The sequence below is a fragment of the Petaurus breviceps genome, unplaced genomic scaffold (genome assembly GCF_028583685.1).
Source record: "Petaurus breviceps papuanus isolate PSGF00001 unplaced genomic scaffold, PetGlider_PUasm1.0 227, whole genome shotgun sequence".
Classification (NCBI taxonomy): Eukaryota; Metazoa; Chordata; class Mammalia; order Diprotodontia; family Petauridae; genus Petaurus; species Petaurus breviceps.
This window is the reverse complement of record NW_027185896.1, coordinates 10,687,838-10,704,495: the sequence shown is the minus strand read 5'-3', so window position 1 is coordinate 10,704,495 and position 16,658 is coordinate 10,687,838.

Genomic DNA, 16,658 nt, shown 5'->3' with positions numbered 1-16,658 from the left:
CTCTCTCTCTCTCTCTCTCTCTCTCTCTCTCACACACACACACACACTCTGCAGAATCAGGAAGGCCTTATTTATATCTGACCTAAATCTGTCCTGCTGCAAAAGATTTTTTTCTTTCTTTTTCTTTTCTTTTTTTTTTTTTTTTAGCTAGCAGAGTGAACCTAGGAACTCCAGGAGCCTTAAGGCAGGACTAACCTCCCCTATTTTCTGATTCCAGTTACTCAGCTCTAGTCTCCAGGGGCCAGGGATATTTTCAGTATGGTTTATTGAGGGCTTAGGAGCAATCGTCATCCCTATTTTGAAAGCACCCTGTACCCTGGGTTACCCCTGGGCTCAGCCTGCTGCTAGCCACATTCACAACAGGGCTTAGATAAGAGTGGGGAAGACAAAGAGGGTGAGAATGGAGTCTGTTCAGGAGTGAGTGGACCAAGGAATGTGTCAGGCATTTGGTTGAAGGGCCAGAGAGAAAGGAAAGAGCAGGCCTGCTGGGGTGAATGACCAGCGTCAGGAGGGAAGCAGTGGCTGAGGAGTGAGAAGAGCCCTGGGAGAGAGAAGTTCTGGGCCTCTCACTAACCTGACTGTTTGACCAAGTTCTGTGAGTCTGAGATTCCAAGGGAGCAGGGTCTCACTTGCCTCCTTTAAAATGAAGAGGTGCATTATATGGTGTCTGAGGTCCTTTTCAAATCCAATAGTGGTGCAGTGAAAAGAGATTTGTGGTTGGAGGAATGGATTTCAACTTACATTTCAGCTCTTACCAGTAGCTGTGGGACCCTGAGGGAATCCATTTGCTTTTCTAAGCCTGTGTCCTCAACAGTAAAATTAGACTCGATGACCTCTGAGGACCCTTCCAGCTCTAAATTTTATCAGCCACTTCGATTCTCTGTTCTCTTTTCTCAGGGCTCTCCCAGCTCATCTTTGCTTTGGTTCTGTGGTGTGAGGTCCCTTCCACCTGTGACATTCTATGTTCTAAAAACCCTTTCTGCTCAGACCTTCTCCCAGTCCAGGATTCTAAGGAAGCAGGGTCCTGAGAAGGTTGGCGTGTGACTGATATTTAATAAACAATCACTCCCTTTGGCATTTTCTCCCGGATGAACTTATCAGCTACTTTGCTCCTGTGTCAGCCTGACAATTCACCTTCTGTTAAAGCCAGACAAAGGCACCGGAACTCAAGGCTGCTCTGCCTCACACTCTGCCAGGCCAGGGCCAATGCCCAGGATTGCTTGGGGCTAATTCCAGGAGCAGGCTTTGGGCTGGAGAAGAGGCTCTCTCATCTCCCTCTCCTCAATCCTCCCCCACCAACACTCAATCAGTCAGCCTAAGTGATCGTGGGTAGAAGCCTCCACATCCAACTTATGGGACTGCCTCCTTGGAAGTAAGACCTGTGAGCCCATCCTGAGGGCCCTCCAAACTTAGGGACCCTGGTCCCGGTACTGTTGTTGGAGAGGGGGATTACTCCTCAAGATGGATGGGCACAGTCCCCCTCCCTTGCTCATCCTCCTTCCCCCAGTCCTGGACAGAATTTTTTTTCTTGTTGTAATGGCTCCCAGTCTAAAGGGACTCAGGGAACTGAGAAGTTTGGGGGAGGCTGATAGGATTGGGGAAGATGCTGAAGGGACTCAGGAGGCCTAAGGAGGATGAACATGGTGGGAGACACAGAGGCTGCAGGATACCTTTATGAATGAGTAGGCATGTATTTAGGTCATTCAAGTTTAGGGCAGCTGTTCCTTTGGGGTGTCATTCACTGACTTTAAACCCATGGAAGGAGTTATGAATCTCTGTCTGTGTTCCAGGGAGGCTGAAGGGAGGGACCCTTTCCGGGGAGTCTTAGTCTGACTTGGTGAGTCATTAGGAACAATGAGCCCATTCCACAGTACTAATTAGGGAGCTGACCTCCAGAATGCTTTCAGAAGCTTTGGGTTGGGCTGGGTTGTGTGCCTGCTGTAGAAATGTCCTTTTTATCTCCCATCCAGCTTCTCCCTAACTCCATTTTCTAGAGGTGAAGAGACCTTCAAGGATAGTTATAGGCTATTTACTGGTAGAATGTCCCTTTTTCTCTCCCTGACTCCCCTCAAAAAAAAAAAAGAGTTCAGAAACAGGTTCTCTCTGAGGCACATGATCTTCTCTGTTTCCTGGGGTTGGCATTAGTCTGGCCTTGGCTCCTGTCAGGCTGGGAATTTTCTGAAGATGGGAGACAAATTGATAGACAAATGGTCAAAAGATATGATTAGACAATTTTTGGAGGAAGAAATACAAGCTATTAATGATCATATTGAAAATGTTACTACTTAGTATATTATTAATTAATATTAATAATTAGTAGTTTATATTTCTAATAATTAGAGAAATGTGAATTGAGATACTCTGAGGTTCCATCTTACACGCATCAGACTGGTAAGGTTGACAAAAATATAAAATGACAAATGCTGGAGAGGTTGTAGGAAAACAAAGCACATTAATGCACTATTGGTGGAATTGTGAACTAATCATACCATTCTGGAAAGCAATTTGGAACTGTAACCAAAAAGTTATTAAACTGTGCATAGCCTTTGACCTAGTGATACCACTACTAGGTCTATAATCCAAAGAGATCAAAGAAAGAGGAAAAGGACCCATATGTACAAAAATATTTATATCAACTCTTTTTGTGATGGCAAAGAACTGGAACTGAGGGAGTTTCTATCCACTGGGGAATGACTGAACAATTTATAGTATACGAATGTGCAATCCTATTGTAATGTAAGAAATGATGAAGGGGCTGGATTCAGAGAAACTTGAGAAGAGTTGTATGAATTAATACAGAATGATGTGAGCAGAACCAAGCGAACAATTCATACAATCACAATAATATTGTAAAGAAAAACAACTTTGGAAGACTTGGGGATTCTGATGAACACAATACTATCTATAATTTCTGAACACTCATGAAGTAGCCTGCTATCCACCTGCAGAATGATAATTAATGGATTAAGAGTACAGATTGGAGTATATTTTTTTCTATTTCTTTCTTTTTTTTGGACATGGTTAATGTGGACATTTGCTTTGCGTGTCTATACATATTTGTGATGTGTTTAATTTTTCTTGGTTTCTCAATAGGTGGGAGGGAAAAAAGGAGAGAATTTGGAACCAAAAATAAAGCTGGATTCATCAAAAAGGACAGTTGAAATCCAACCTTTGGTGGGAAGTCTTTCCCAGTCTCCCCATCTGCTAGTACCTTCCCCTCTGAGAGTAGGTCTCATCTCTGTGTATATTTTGTCCCATGTTGTCTCGTTAAAATATGAACTACACAACAACACAATTTCTGTTTTTCTTTGTATCCTCAGTTCTTAGAACGGTATATAGTAAGCACTAAATAAATGCTCATTGACTGACAGACAGCCTTTCAGTGCCCAAGTAAGTTAGTCACTAAGACTACATAAATTGTAGAGAAGATGCCAAACTGCTTTGGTAGGAGCTTTTTCACCAGGGAAATTCCCTTCATCAATAAAACCATAGGATCTACTTCCTATCCCTATTCTTGAGCTCTATGGAGAGCAACAGACAGTCCCCAGTAGATGTGAGCAGGCTGCAAACATAGAACATATAACCAATGAAGAGTTTAGTAAAATAAGAGTGAAAGATGTTGCTGTTGTTGATATTATCAGGGATATGTATAGGAAGAAATGGACTGGGTCACATGTTGAGGGAGAGAGATGACAGGTCCATAGCTCACTGTTATCTTCCCAATGTCACAGAAAGGGAGGGAAGTCTCCTGCATGTTGGGTAGACCCTCTGTAGAGGCAGGACAAGGTCAGAGTTGGCCTGACCACAATTCCAAAGAATTTAGATGAACAATGTGTGTGTGTGTTGGGGGGGGGGAGGCTCGTGAGAAAGAAAGAGAGAACTGATGAATTCTGAATGCAGATTGAAGCATACTTTTTCACTTTCTTAAAAAAAACAACCCAGAAACAAAAATTTAATGGGATTTTTTTTAGTGGTGGGGAAATTCCTGATGGGTTATAGGTCTTGATAGATGTACTCTAAAGTTCTATCCAGCTCAGAGATCCCGTGATTCTGTGAGTTAATTTGGATGAATTGTTACCCAGTGGCAACTGAGTCAGTGGCTCCCACTACAAAGAGCGACCATTTATAATGCAAAATGTGACTGTGGAGTCCCTGGGGAAAGTGCCCTTTTTTTTTTTTTTTATCCTTTTACTGTATTTATATTAATCTGCCTCTGGCTAGGTCTCAGTGTGTGTGGTGTTTGTGGTGGTGAGTGGAGGGAGGGAGTAAAGAGGAGGGTAGAAGGGGTGAAGAAGCTCTCTCTGGGCTACTTCTCTTGGGGCTCATAACAGGGGGTCACTCCTGAGAGAGCTCATCATTAAGCAGATGGATTCCAGGCTGGCTGAGAATGCAAAAAAGCAAAAGCCCAGCTTAACCAAAAAATGTGCAGACATCTCTAGGCTGAAGAAATCTTCCTAGGATAGGAGCTAGCAGGGAACAGACTAAGAATCCTGATAAAAGGAAGAGAGGGTTTAGTGAACAAAGTGCCGGGCCTGGAATCAGAAATACTCATCTTCTTGAGTTCAAATCTGGCCTCAGACACCAACTGTGTGACCTTGAGTAACTCACTTAAACCCCCGTGTGCCTCAGTTTCCTTATCTGTAAAATGAGCTGGAGAAGGAAATAACAAACCACTCCAGTATCTTTGCCACAAAAACCCCAAAAGGGGTCATGAAGAGTGGGACACAACTGTAAAACAAGTGAATTGAAAAGGGAAGAGAGAAGAGATAATGCCAACTTGAAAGCTAGGGAAGTCCCTAGAGAATGTCTAACACTTACCCCCAGGAACAATCCTTTGCTTTCAGGTTGGTGACTTGCCTGAGCCTTCTAAATTCTCAACCCTGGGCTTCATCCACAGTTCTTGCTTGGCTCTCCTTCATGCCCAAATCCAATCAGTTGCCAAGTCTTATCTAATCTATTTGAGCAAGATCTCTCCCATCTGTCCCATTCAAGCAGATGCTGCAGGCTCGATCCAGGCCCCCTTTACCTCCTGCCTAGACTATAGCATCCTTCTACTAATTGGTCTCCCTGCTTTCAGCCTCTTCTCTCTCCACATAGTTGCTAAATTAATACTCCCCAAATACAAGCTTGAGCACGTCATTCCTCTGCTTAAAAAACATCTTCAGTGGCTCCCTCCTGCCTCTAAGATAGAATCTAAACTCCTGTGTTTGACTTTGAAAGCCTAGGATGATCTGGCTTTATCTTTCCAGACTTATTTCACATTACTCCCTCTTACACACTCTAATGTTTAGCCAAATTGGACAAGTAACAATTCCATCTACATGAAAATCCAGTTCTCAGTCATAGGGCCTATGCTGTTCCCCCATACTTCTAGCCAATATGTTATAGAAGTGGGATTTGGACCTCCCCGAGAGGCATGGAATGCACTCCTTCCTCCCCTGTCCTTAGTTATCTTCAAGGCTCTACTCTAATGCTGCCTCCAATGTAAAGTTTATCTTGGTTCCTCTCCCTCCTCAAAGAATCTTGTACTGACTTACACATAAGTATTTCTCAAAAGAATGTAAGTTTCTCTAGGGCAAGGACAACTTTTCATTTTTGTCTTTGCATCTCCAGTACCTCAAATTGTACCTTGTACCTAGGGTGACAGGATCTGGATCTGTGATTTCATTGGTACAAAGAAATTCCTTGCCTTAAGCAGCTCAGGAACTTCCCTGAATCTTAACCGTCTTAACGAGTTGCCTAGACCATAGGAGAGGTGTACCCCTCTGAGATCCCATGGATGAACTGCTACTCAGTGAAAACAGAATCAGTAGTTCACCCTAACAAAGAGGGACCACTTAAAATGCACAATGTGGCAATGGGGTCCCTTGGGTATATGATCTTTTTTTTTAAACTACATTTATATTAATCTGCCTCTGGCAGTGTCCCTTCTTGTGTGGAGTGTTTGTGGAGGTGAGCGGAGGGAAGTAGGGAAGAGGGCCAGAAGATGTCAAGGGGTTCTCTCTGGGTAGCAACAACTGGGGCTCATGGTGGGGAGGTCACTCCTACCAGGGCCAGTATGTGCTAGAAGTGGGATTTGGACCTCTTGGTTCCAAGCCTGGCTCTCTATCCACTAGTCAACAAGTCAGCAAGCATTATTAAGGACTAGACACTATACTAACCTCTGGAAGTGCAAAGAAAAGCAAAACGCAGTTCCTTCTCTCAAGGAGTTCAGAGTCTAACGGGATGGACAACATGGACAAAACTTTGTACAAAAAAGATCTATCATCTATCTGACTATCTATGTACATATATATGTATATATATTTATATATACATACACATGATAAATTGGAGATAATCTGAGAGGGAAGGTGTTAGCATTAGATGGGATCAGAAAAGGCTTCTCACTGGAGGAAGGGCACAAGCTGAGACTGGAAGGAAGACAAGGAAGCCCAGAGGCGGAGATGGAGATGATAAGGGGAAGAGTTTCCGGCTTGGGGGACAGCCAGTGAAAATGCCCGGGGTGGGGAGATGGAATGTAGTGTTGAATTGTCAGGCCCATACTCTCCTGGCCACTGCAATTGGGCAGGCTGTCTTGACTGGAAAGAAAGTACTTGTTGAAAAGGAAGAATGAAGCTGGGTGAAGAGCCAGATGAAGTAGTGGAAAGAATGAGGTCTGGGTTCAAGTCCTACTTCTTGCTACTTATGGCTATGGGCAAGTCACTTTCTCTTTCTGAACCTTGATTTCCTCATTTGTAAAATAAGAGAGTTCAGTTCAATTAAATAGGCATTCATTAAGCACCCACAGTACCGTGTGCCAGACATTGTTCTAGACCCTGAAAATACAAAGACAGAAAGGAAATAGCCCCTTTCTTCAAGAAGCTTATATTGGGGAGAAGGAGGGAGAGGAAGGGGAATAACATGTACATAGAAAATTAAATGCAAAATATAATTTTAAAGGGAAGGTCCTATGTCTAGCATGAAGAGCAGTTTGTTCAAAATAGAATGGAGTTCCAGAGCACAAAATGGAGAGATAGGCCAAAGTCAGATAGGGATATGGGAGAGATAGGGCTTCCATGGTTAGGTATGAAGGAGCAGGAAATGATAGCCTAGGAATCACTCAATTGACTAATAGGCATTTATTAAGCACCTATTATGGCTGGACACTCTGACTGATGCTGAGGATATAAGCACAAATAATGAAACTATCCCTATTCTCCAGGAATACCCATTCTAATAAGAAATAACAAGCTAGATAGATATAGATATATACATACATATACATATATGTGTAGATAAATATCTATACACACATGTGTATATACAAAATATACAGAAAACAAAACAAGTAAATATAAGAGAGTTTCTGCCTAGAGACCTGACTCAGAATCACTGGTTTTTGAGTCGAGCTATAGGACAGTGAATGGTGCTATCCTCATGTTCTTCCCATAAGCAATGGATTTTAATTAGCAATCCTTCAGCAAGGAGTGGAAAGTGTGGGTGTGGGAGGGTGTTAACTTGTAAGGTGGCTAGGAAGATGAGAATCTCTGGTTCTTTCTGATGATCAGTGCAGGGGTCTGTGGAGTTCTTGGGCTAGTCTGGCTATAGAAGGGTGAGGTATATTTGAGGGACTCAAACTCCAGCCCCATCTGGCCAGATCTGGCCCAAGGCTCACTCCAATCTTGAGGTGATTATGACCCCCAAGATGGGAGAGGCAGTAGGGGAGGAAAGGTAGGGTCTGTTGGGTCATTGGTCTTGGATTGGTTGGATTTATGATCTCTAAAATCTCTTCCATTTCTAATTAATTATGATGAAATGAGATTAGCATCACCCTTTATTCAGAGAACAATTGTCAAAAAGTTAGCTCATTTCTTAGATAAATACACTCCTTCCCTCTCTTCTCCCATTTTATAGATGAGGAAACTGAGAGAAGAAAAATGTCTTGTCCAAGATCACACAACTAGTTCATGGTAGACTGGGTATGGTGGGAATACACTGGATTTGGAGGAAAAGTTTGAGTCTGTTTCCTTAATTTATTTCCTTAAGGACCTTGGTTAGTCATTTGACCCTTGTTACTCTAGGTTTCCTCATGTATAAAATGAAGGGATTGGACTGGACTAAATTCTATTCCAACTCTAGACCCTATGACTCAAACCCAGGTCTTCTGACTCAAGTCCAGCACTCTTTTCAATATACCACAATGCTCTAGTCAGAGAAAAGCCCCAGTGTTAGGTACCCTCCTTGAGGGTTTCTGAAAAAGTCTGGGAGGTCAGACAAACTGCATCAACCAGAATACAGAATGTGCAAATTTTGACCACAGAGTGATCACTTATAATAGAAACACATCTAATTCTGGCCTTTGTTTTTTTGAAGGAAAAAAGTTAGCTATCCCTTCAAATCCATTTTGAATCAGAACAGAAAAAGATATAACAATAAGCATAAGAATGAACAGAATAATTTCTTTGACATAAATAACTTCTATTCTCTCCAGTTGGAGTGAAAGGAAGTGAGCTCCTATCCTGGTCCCAATACCTGTTTCACTGGGTTACTCTGGGCAAGACATTTAAGCCCTCAGCTTCAGTCTCCTCAGCTATAAATGTTTGCAGAGCTCTTTGGAGCAAAGTGTTACCCTTCAAGGGCTATGTTAAAAATGGCCTAATTTTCTCAATAAATGTCAAATGAGTTCATTGTTTCCATATTCTCAGTCACTTCTTTCCACATTCACTGCGTTCACAAGTATTCTCTCTGTCTGGTTCCACTATTTACTTCTTATGTGACTTCACTTCTCTGGGCCTTAGTTTTCTCATCTGTGAAATGAAGGGATTGGACTAGAAGACTTTGAAGGGCCTGTCTAGCTCTGAAGTGCTATGCTATGATTTTAGAGAGAGACAAAGGATCATGGTTCATAGATTTAGAATTGGCGTGGACCTTGGAAGTTAAATGCCCAAGGTCACACAGATAGAAAAAAATCCGAGATTTAAATTCCAGTTCTGATTCTAAATCCAGTACTCATTCCACTATATTATGCTTCCTTTCCCCTGTATCTTTGCTTTTTTGAGTTCAGATTCTGTCTTTATACACATACAAACATATATGCACAATGCATACATATACATATATATATACATGCTTACATACATACATGCACACATACATCCCATCCTCTAAAGTCCTCCTCTGCTCATGGCATGGAGGAGGCTTTGGGCTCCTGAAGCAATGCCATTGGAACACCAGTTTTGGCAGGCCCTAGGAAGCTAGAAATGTAAAATGGAAGCAAAGATCATTTGTTTTCTTTTTGCATTCCTAGCATAGTACCTTGAACATAGTAGGAACTTAATAAATGCTTACTGGATTGAATTGGAATGAGGGCTTAGATCACTCCTAAATTCTTTCTGGTTCTAACTCTATGATCCTAATGGCTGGGATCTGGACTTCATGTGTGTTATCTGAGGATTGGGCTGCATGGTGTGGTAGACAGAGAGAGTCAGCCTCTCAAAGTCCAGAAAAGCCAGGTTCGAGTTCTACCAATTACACATATTGTCCCAGTGACCCTGGACAAGTCACTTAAAGTCTCAGTGCCCTAGGCCACTCCCTAAAATGGTTTTAGAAGTAGCTGTAAAATCTACCTTGGTAGAGGAAGTTTACTCATTAGTGTTTTCTAAACCAATAAAATCTCAGGTCTGAACTATTCATTCCATTGTCAGAGAGTTGTTCATTAGGTGATTTTGTTGTTGTTCAGCAAATCATAAAACAACCTATTAATTCATGGTAGGGCCCGAACTGGATAAATACAGGGAACATTTTGATGAATTTATAAATTGCTGAAGTATTGACATATATAGGAATACATGTATTTGTATATGTATACGGACACAAATAAGGACGCTGAATCAGATGACTGCTCTCTAAGAACAGCTTTAATGTCTTATAATTTGTAGGATTTTAGAACTGGGAAGGACCTTAAAGGTTGTCTGGTCCTATCCTTCATTTTAAAGAGATAGGAATCTAGTCCCACAGAGGGAAAGTGATTTGCCCAAGGTCTCAAAGGAAGTAAGTGGCAGAGCTAGGATGCAAATCTACCTTTTCTGAATCTAGACACAGTTCTCTCCTTTCCCTCCCTCCTCATCCCCTCTCTCAATATATCTTTATTTATTTATTAAATAATAATATATATTTATTTTATTATTCTTATTTCTCAATTACATGTAAAAAATTAACATTCATTTTTAAAAAATTTTGAATTCCAAATTTTTTCCTTCCTTCCTTTCCCACTCCTTGAGAAGGCAAGCACTTTGATATAGATCATACATGTGAAATTAAACAAAACATATTTCCATTTTAGCCATGTTGCAAAAGAAAAAATAGGCCAAAAACAAAAACAACCAAAACCCAAGAAAAATAAAGACATTTAAAAAAGTATGCTTCAGGGGCGGCTAGGTGGCACAGTGAGAGCACTGGCCCTGAATTCAAATTCAGCCTCAGACACTTAACAAACAACTATGGGCAAGTCACTTAACCCCAATTGTTCTCCAAAAAACAAACAAAAAAAGTATGCTTCAATATGCATTCAGATTCTATCAGTTCTTTTTCTGGAGGTGGATAGCATTTTTTCATCATAAATCCTTCAGAATTATCTTTGAACATTGTGTTGCTGAAAACTGTTGTCTTTTACAGCTGATCATCATTACAATATTGCTGTTACCGCTAGCTCTACTCACTTCACTTTGCATTAGCGTCATATAAGTTTTCTCAGGTTTTCTGAAAACATCTAGCTTGTCAATTTTTTATAGCACAAAAGTATTCCATCATAATCATATACCACAACTTGTTCAGCCATTCCCCAGTTGATGGGTATTTCCAATTCTTTGCCACCACAAAAAGAGCTGCTATAAATATTTTTTGTACATTTAGGTTCTTTTCCTTTTTGTTTGATCTCTTTGGGATAGTGACCTAGTATTTGTGTTTCTGTGTTTCATGCACATTTTTTTTTTTAAAGCAATCGGGTTTAAGTAACTTGCTCAAGGTTACATGGCCAGTTATTTCTGGGTGTGGTGCCAAGTATCTGAGCCCAGATTTTATCCCCAGGTCATCCCGACACTGGAGCCAGTGCTCCCACTCGCTGAGCCACCTGACCGCCCCTCATGCACATTTTTAATAGCACTTTGAGCATAGTTCCTAATTGCTCTCCAGAATGGTTGGAGCAGTTTACAACTTCACCAATAATGCATTAGTGTTCCAATTTTCCCACATCTCCTCCAATATTTGTCACTTTCCTTCTCTGTCATATTAGCCAATTTGATAAGTGTGAGGTAGTTCCTCAGAGTTGTTTTAGTTTGCATTTCTCTAATCAATAGTGATTTAGAGCATTTTCCCCATGACTATAGATAGATTTGCTTTCTTCTTCTGAAAGCTGCTTGTTCAAATCCTTTGACCATTTATCAATTAGGGAATGATTCATATTTTTAGTACTTTGACTCAGTTCTCTATATATTTGAGAAATGAAGCCTTTATCAGAGAAGCTTGCTCTAAAATTTCCCTCTAGTTTTCTGCTTTCCTTCTGATTTTGGCAGCATTGGCTTTGTTTATATAAAACCTTTTAAATTTAATGTAATCAAAATTATTAATTTCACATTTTTAATGCTCTCTATCTCTTGTTTGGTCATAAATTCTTTTCTTATCCATATATCTGACAGGTAAAATCTTCCATGCTCCCCTAATCTGCTTATGATAGCATCCTTTATGTCTAAATCACATATCCATTTTGATCTTATCTTGGTATATGGTGCTATACCTAGTTTTACCTAATTGCTTTCCAGTTTTCCCAATAGTTCTTGTCAAACAGTGATTTCTTGTTCCAAAAGCTTGAATCTTTGGGTTTATCAAACAATAGATTACTAGGATTATTTACTACTATATATTGTATACCTAATCTATTCCACTGATCCACCACTCTATTTCTTAACCAGTACCAGATTATTTTGATGATTGACTGCTTTGTAATACAGTTTGAGATATGGTACTGCTAGGCCTCTCTCATTCTCATGGAATCAATCAATAATATTTATTAAGCCTCTACTATGTTTCAGGGGCTGTGCTGAGTGCTGGGGATACAAAAAGAGGCAAAAGACAGTGCCTGCCTTCAAGGAGCTTACAATTTAATGAAATCAGAGAACATTTAAGCCTGTGTAGAAAAGGAAAGATGGGGTCAATACAAGTTATTTGGGCAAAACATCTTATGTAGTGTCTTCTATTTTGCATTCAGAATGTGCTGCAGATGGCATGACTGAGATTCCAGGCCAAAAACATGGCCAAGAGGGGGACTGGACCGTCTTTGGAAGGGAGTGAAATCTGATAGTTGCTTCCAGTCAAGGGATGCTGAAGTCAGGGGATGGATAGTCAGTCCTGTCATGTTTAACTTTTAAAATGAGTGATGGAAAACTCAGCACTGTTAGCAGCAGATTAATTCAGCTGCAGCAGCTGATAAACTTTAGGATACTGCAAAAACTATAGCCAGAGGAATAGAAATGAATACTTATTTTATCAGGGAAAGTTTCAGAAACACATGTCAACACTAAAATCACCTTAAGAATAAGTTTAGATCCAATTCCTTTGCTCTTTCCTTTTTTCCCTCCCAGAATTCCAATACCCTTCACCCACAGGTGCTGAACTGCTAAAGAGTTTATGCTATGACCTGGTATTCAAACAGGCAGTGCTATTCTGGGGTAGCTCTGGGAGTGAGGGAAAAAGGGAGAGGACTTGGGGGCCCTCAGAGACTATGCTTAGTGCCGGTTCTGTTGTCTTCCCCCCCCCCCCCAGAACCCAGTTTGTTCACCCATCTAAGGTCTCTTCAGAATGAATTAGAAAAGTAGCCAGCAAGCTGGATTGAACTCTGGACCCAGAGAAGGTAGAGGGAACAGGGCACAGCCCAAACCCTTTCAGAGGCAATCTGTTTGGGCCAAGCAGGATGTACTATAGATAGAATCTCAGTCTCACAATGCTGGAACTAGTAGGGACCTCAAAGATTATCAAGTCTAACCCAGTCGGAAAAAATATTCTCATCCTGAGATGTTGTTTCAGTTCTTGTCAGACTCTTCCTGACCCATCTGGGGTTTTCTTGGCAGAGATACTAGAGTGGGTTGCCATTTCTTTCTCCAGCTCATTTTACATATGAGGAAAGGTACGCAAACAGGGCTAAGTGACTTGGCCAGGGTCATACAGCTAGTAAGTGTCTGAGGTCAGATTTGTGAATTTCAGTCTTTTGGACTCCAGACCCAGGGCTCTTTCTACTGCACCATCTAGCTGACCTAGATCTCCAACAAGCTTTAATCATTAGGAAGTATTTCCTTACACAGCCTCAATCTGCTTTTTCTATACCTTCCAGCCATTGTCCCTCCTGTGCCAAACCAACTGAATCTAATCCCTTTTCCATGTGATTCCCCACCTGTTAACCTACTTGAAGACTGTGATATCTCCCTACTAAGTGTTCTTACTAAGTACACCCCCCAATATGAGTATTGATCAGCATCTGTTCATAGTTTACAGGCTTAAAGAATTATCTGGTTGGATGTGGTGGCTCTTGACCCTTCATCCCAGCTAAGACTGGCAGAGCTCAGAATTCTCAGCATCAGTGACCTACCTATTCCTTTCCTACCCTTCCAGCTTTCTTACACTTTACACCCCTCTACCCACTCTACAATCCAGTTACATGAGTCTGCTGTTCCTTATAACTTGACAATTCATTTCTTGCCTGTGGGCCTTTGCAAGGGCTGTTCTCCCAACTCTTCCTCCTCACCTTAAGCGCTTGTACCAGTGTCTCCCACACCTTCCTCTGAGATTACTTTCCATTAACACTGTATGTCTATATGAACCTAGACATTTGCATGTTGGTTCCCTCATTAGAAAATGAGGTTCTTGAAGGAGGGCCCAAGTCTCTAGGCACAGTGCCTGCTACATAATAAATGTTTATTGACTGACTGACCCTAAAGCTTTGTGGAGTAAATAGGTGGTACCTAGGTTGGGCTTTAAAGGAAGGGAGGTGTTTCACTAGGCAAGTAAGTCTTTGTGTGTATTCAGACAGTGCACTCTGGGTACTGGGGGGATCTCTTCAAGAGATTTTCTAAGAAAATGTTCCATTGCTAGTATTCCTTTTGAATCACAGAAGCCTAATACATTCCTCTTAGTTCACTAAAATAAATGTTTCCGTTCCAGCAAATGTTTTGGAAATTTGGCTGGAACAAAACGAAGTGGACATTTCCTGATTTCCCAGTCTTTAGAGCTTATTTTATTGGATGTTTGGGAAGCAGGGTGGGGATCTTCTCAGACCACTTCAATGTCTCTCATGTACAGAGAAATGTTTTTCTGAAGTGATATAAAATTTACAAAAGATGGGGAGAGTCGTGTCTCTCTTCTTTTTTTTTTTCTTTCTACATTTTTCCTCTCTGTGATCTCATCAGCTTCAATGGATTCAACTCTCACCTAGAAGCAATTGACTTCCAAATCTACATATTCAACTCTAATCTCTCTTCCGAGCTCCATTTGGCTATCACCAATTGCTGGCTGAAGATTCTTTAGCTACCATAGCCAATTCTATAGCCATTCTTTAGCGTGCCATAGCCAAGTCAAACTAAACATCATCAAAACAACTTGTTATCTTTTCCTAACATCCCTAGTTCTGCCAAGGATACCACTATTCTTCCAGTAGCTAGACATCCTTGGTTCTTCATTCTCACTCATGTCCCTCCCAACTCCAACCCTTGAGCCTGAAATTAGTTGCTAAGTCTGGTTGATTCTCTCTCCACAACATCCCCAACATCCATCCTCTTCTCTCCACTCATATACCACCACCACCTAAGTTCCACCCTCATCACCTGTAACCTAGATAACTGTACCACCCTCCTAAAGGATTTCCTTGAATCCATTCTCTTTATTTTCCAATCTCTCTTCTTCACAGCTACCAAACCTGAAATCTTGAAAGCACCAGTCTGACCCTGTTGACTACCCTGATTAAGAAGTTTTAATGGCTCCCTATTGCCCCAAGGATAAAATACACATTCCTCTGTTTGGCATTTAAAGCCCTTTACAATCTGGCTCCAGCCAATCTTTCCAGGCTGGTTACACATCACTCCCCCTCAAATTCTCTATGTTCCAGCTCAACTGGTCTGTTTGTTATTCTTCATAAACTACATTCCACCTCCTGTGTCTCTGTCTTTGCATAGAATATTTACCCATGCCTGGAATGTTCTCTCTCTTTACCTTCACCTCTTGGAATCCTTAGGTGCTTGAAAGATTCAGTTCAAGAACTACCTTCTATGAGGAAAGGACCTTTCCTGATTTCTTGTTATCCCCCCCCCCCCAGTTGGTATTCATTTTGTATAAATCTTGCAATTACTTATCAACTTATATGTTGTACTGCCCTTCTCCCACCACCAGTAGAGTGCACTCTCCTTGAGGACAGGAACTACTTTGTTATTGCATTCCCAGTAATTAGCAAAATGCTGGACAGATAATATGCATTTAATGCTTTTTGAATTAAATTGAGTGTACCTGGGCAGCTAGGGGACGAAATAGATGAACTGCCAGGCCTAAAGTCAATAAGACCTGAGTTCAAATTTGACCTCAGATACTGATTAGCTGTGTGACCCTGGGCAAGTCAATTAACCCTGTTCTCCTTATCTGTAAAATGAACTGGAGAAGGAAATGGCAAACCTCTCCAGTATCTTTGCCAAGAAAACCCTAAATGGGATTATGAAGTTTACACGCTGAATAGTAAGTGTCCATTTTCAAATCCCACCTGTCATATGAGCCTCTGCATGCTGCCTCCACTACTTTACACCATCTACCTCCACCATTCTACCTCCACTACCTTACATCATTTGCAGTCTTCCTCTTTACTTCCATTATTACTATCCTGATCCAGGGCCTCATTGCCACCCACATGGACTACTGTTAATAACCTCTTTACAGGCTTCCCTCCCTTACTCTCTCTCCTCTCCATCTCCCAGAATAAGTTTTCTTAGCCACAGATCTATTCCAGTCACTGCTCTGCTCAGATATCTTCAGGGTTTCCCTACTGCCTACTGAGTAAAGTTTAAATTCTTGAATGTTTGGCATTCTGGTTCCTCCATCATCTGGCACCACCCAACTTTTCTAGCTTTTTTCCTATGTACTCTATGCTCCAGCCAAACTGGCTGATTCTTTGTCTTCCTGAACATATCCATCTTGTTTTTCTCTTCCTTTGCTGACACTGTTCCTTCTGCCTGAAATGTCCCCTTTGTCTGCTGAATTTTTACCTATCTCTTATAGAGCAAGTCAAATGCCAACTTTTCCAGGAAGCCTTCTCTTATCTTCTTTCTCCCTACGGCTATCCTACCCTATCCCACCTTTTCAGACTTAGTATACATCATATCCTCCTTCCCAACTCCCCAAGCACTCTGATCCAAACTGGCTTCTTGCTGCTCCACAGGACATTGCATCTTCTCCTTGCATTGGGTGTTTGCCATACCATGGTTCTCTTTATGCTTAGAATTTCAAGCCTCAGTTCCAGCTCAGTTCAAGACAGCTCTCCTGCTGGAGGTTTTCCTGATTCCCCCAGCTGCCAGTCTTCCCCTCCCCCATTTCCTTGTATTTTATTTTTGTTATGTACTTATATGGGTAATTATTGATTCCTCCTATTTGTT